The following is a 4,260-nucleotide window of genomic DNA, read 5'->3' as shown; positions in this document are numbered from 1 at the left end:
ACGTGCAAAAGAGAAGGTCTGCACACATCCAAAAACTTATATTAAATGCAAAATTGATTTTCGTGCGCTCTAAATACTTTATTCTTTGCGAAACTAACATTTTCTCCACAAAACTCAGATCGCGCGCGTGCAAAACGCACTTTTGTGCGCTCAAAATATGATCTTTCGCGCGCAGAATTGTGGCAGAGATCTAAGCCTATAATCTTCAGAGTCACTGATTGACTGATGCTGGGACTTCATGGGAAGCAGGACTTCCACTCCAGAGGGACGGAACTCAAAGGTCACAGATGGTTTGGAGGCTGAAGTGTGATGAGAACTGCTGCAGGGTGCATGTGTGCGTGTGTGTGTGTGACTGAGGGAAGTAAGGGTGGGTGAGAGGTTGAGGAAGTGCTGGGGTTGAATGGGGATTATGAGAATGTATTTGTCTGTGTGTGTGTGTGTGTGTGTGTGTGTGTGTGTGTGTGTGTGTGTGTGTGTGCAAACAGTCACATCCCCTGCGTTTCCCTAGAGACCAGAAGGGGGCAGCCCCAACCCAGCCTCTCCCCCATTAACCACCGGACGTAGTACAGGAAGCAGCCCATGTGTGAGCCATCAAAGGCCCTGTGGTGACACCCAGAGCCTGGGACGAGGTGCTGTGGCTGGGGACAGAGGGATGCACTTGAAGCTGAAGGATTCTAAAGGCCAGGGGGTCAAACACAACCTCTTTGAGAAAGTTTCAGTTTCCCATAACTAAGCTGAGAATCGGCCGTTTCCACACGTATACATGTGGTGTGCGTCATCAAATGACACTGGAGTAATTAAGGTTATCCATTCCTGTTTTGTTATTCCTCTTTTCCCTTTGGATCTGTGACTGTAATCAAAGAATTACATAAAACATTTAGAGATTGCAATACCATCCATGTGTTGTGTTGTAAGAGTGAGTAGTAGGTCTTCTATTACAAATGTACTGCACTGACATATATTTTATCACTGAAAAATGATTCTCAAAATCATACTCCCTGAGTTGTTTGTGAAATGAAAGCACCTTTTGGACATTGTAAATTTGCTTCATGTGATAAATGTGTGCGCTACGGGACATGTGAGACCCAAGTTAGCCTAAAGGTTGACAGCTAGTGCTTCATGTCTCTATATGGGACACCTAAATGTTTTGGTTTGCTATAATTAGGCTTGAGTATTTCATTGAGTGGCTTGGATTGTGGAATTAACTTATTGTTTGTAAAATTTCTGTTTAAAGTGGTGACATTTTAAAATGACAATATGCTGTCACCTAGTGGTTTGACATTCAAAGTACACTTAAGTTGCAAACAATTTCATGTTATAAACAACGGCATTTTGTTTCGTTTTCTAATGCTTCAAGTAAAAATGAAATAAAAATTATAGTTATAAATTTAAGTATATTATAAAATAATCACAGTAAAAAAAAAAAATGCAATATGTTATAAAACAAAACAATACATTTTCGCCCAAATATAAAGCCACTCTTTGAAGGAAGACACTGTGCCAGAGAGAAAAGTACATTATATATATCTTAATCAATTGGCATTTCTTTCTTGTATTAAGCATTAAACCTACTTTGTGTGTGTGTGTGTGTGTGTGTGTGTGTGTGTGTGTGTGTGTGTGTGTGTGTGTTTTGCAAATTGATTTTATCTATTGTATTTTATTATTGCTTATTAAATTCATTATTATAACAGGGGTCGTCCAATCCAGTTCCTGGTGGGCCAACGTCCTGCAGATTATATCATCAACCAGATCCAACACACTTGAAAGTTTGCTTGATCTATTATGTTATTTTATTTTAATGTCAATGCACAGAAGCCTTGAAGACTGTTCCTGAACAATTCCCCAACAAAGTGTACTGCCTCCCCGGCTGTTTTGCATGTACTTGCGACACTTGGCGAGGTCTATAGTGTCCTTGCGCAATTCAGTCTGAGGGTGGCGATCTAATGTTGATTGGCAGGTTCTACATAGAACGTTATCTTAGAATGCACATCTTAATGTAGCATTTATTGCTTTTAAATATTGGTCTAGAATGTTACGAGTTGTGGAAAAGCCACGTCGATTTTCACAACAATTAACCAGTAGCCTACTGATGAGCATGAGGGAACTTGTAGCATGGGGTAACTTGGTTGTTTAATAAAAACAACCACAAACGAACAGGTTATTTTATTTGTTATATACTGTATATATATATATATATATATATATATATATATATTACTATATATATTAATATTATATATATATTAATATATCACTGCTTATTTACAGGCTATTCAGTACTTTTAAACTAAAGGATTTATAGCCTACTTTGATTTAATGGTGATTTAGGCCTATTTAAGATTTTGGTGCTGCTGGTTTTATGCATCAAAGATGAAAAACAGAAAACAGCTATCCAATAAGGACAATCCAAGTTAGGGAGTGTCTCAAAATTGTGTATATCTATAACTATATACATAATTCCATGACTGTTATAATTTACCCCCCCAAAAAATCACTTGAACAGGAAGTTATATATATATTTATATATAGACAGTTTTATTAAGTGAGTGGTCTGCGAGAACTGGGCATTGATTTTATTGGTGGTGAGGATGGTTGGCCTGAAGGTGTTCAAAGCAGACTTGCTGGGAGACTGCAGAGTAAGCCAACAGCTCACTGCTTTCTTAATCTACACTTTAGGACTAAAGAGTAATGCTCAACAAGCAATCTTCTCTTCAGTAGAAATTTCAGGCTGTGTGTCCTTGGCTTTTTTTTTTTTTTCAATCTGAGCAGTGACAGGTGGGGAGTCACTGAGCTTTGAGGTGCACACGTTCATGTTCAATTTCAATGTTCAATTTATTTTAGAAAGCACTTTAAAACAACCTTAGTTTACCAAAGTGCTGTACACAGTTACATTGACCCAATCACACAACAGAATAGACACGTAATTAGAAAACCACAGTCACAAAATGTACTCGGTTACTAACGTAACCTCAGTTCCCTGAGATACAGGAACGAGTACTGCGTCTTGCTAGACGCATATGGGAAAAAAGCCTTTTTTCTCGTGAACTGAAACCTTTTAATTCACGCAGTGAAACTGTACGGCCATTGGTTCGTGCAGTGTATTAAAAACGAATCAATGGCTAGGCAGCGGAGCTGCACGAGGCTATGGCGACGAAGTCCGCCAAAGCCAGCCAAAGCCCGCCAGAATGGGCGGGGCATCTGGCTATATAAGCGGGCGTTCGCCACAGGATTCTCAGGTTACTTCGACTGAGGTGACGACTGAGTCGTGCAGCTACATAGCACGGCTAGCAACTCGTTCTCGTTCCTGTATCTCAGGGAACCGAGGTTACCGGTTAGTAACCGAGTACGTTCCCTTTCGATACTACACTCGTACTGCGTCTTGCTAGACTCATATGGGAACACAGTGCAATCACGCCGTGCTAATGTAGTGGAACGACCAAAAGTATAAAACTTCCATAAGCAACCAATGCCCATAGAGAAGTTAACAACAACCCAAGGCTAAGACAGGCTGAGCTTCTACAACGAGCTCTTGGCAAAATTGACCCCGAGTCCCAGGCACTCCAGGTGGCTGAGCAGGAGGGTCCTGTGTGATATTAATTCTGCCTCTGACTGGGCCAGAACGAGCCAGTCGTCGAGGTAATTGAGAATGCGGATTCCCATCTGTCTCAGAGGGGAGAGAGCCGCGTCCATGCACTTCGTAAAAGTGCGGGGGGCCAGGGACAGACCGAAGGGAAGGACCGTGTATTGATAAGCCACTCCCTTGAAGGCGAATTTCAAGAATCGCCTTTGACGGGGGGCTATCTGGATGTGAAAGTATGCATCCTTCAGGTCCAGAGAAAAGAACCAGTCCCCTGAGTGAATTTGCGCGAGGATCTGTTCCAGTGTAATCATCCTGAACGACCTTTTCATGAGGCCGTGATTCAGGTGTCTGAGATCGAGGATGGGCCGGAGGCCACCATCCTTTTTGGGGAAACAGCGGTTGAATGCTTGGGCGCATGAACGGACCCGTTGTTTGCACAAAACACATTTCCCTCTGTACCCTGAGTTGAACGGGGTGTCAAGAGGTCTAAGAGAGGTTGCTTGAGGGGCGGTCTGGCCGTAGTGAGATCTGGCCCCGTCCTCTTCCTGTCTTGCAGATCAGGATGATGCCTGAGGTGCAGGGTCCAACGCAATCTTGGGTCGGGGTCCCTGGCGCTTAGGAAGAGGGTAGCGTTTGGCCGAGCGAGAGCGTCCACGCGTCTGCTGCGCTTTAGCGGGCTG

Source organism: Sinocyclocheilus anshuiensis, unplaced genomic scaffold (assembly GCF_001515605.1).
Source record: "Sinocyclocheilus anshuiensis isolate Anshui unplaced genomic scaffold, SAMN03320099.WGS_v1.1 scaffold641, whole genome shotgun sequence".
NCBI classification, from domain to species: Eukaryota; Metazoa; Chordata; class Actinopteri; order Cypriniformes; family Cyprinidae; genus Sinocyclocheilus; species Sinocyclocheilus anshuiensis.
Note: the sequence above shows the minus strand (reverse complement) of the source record.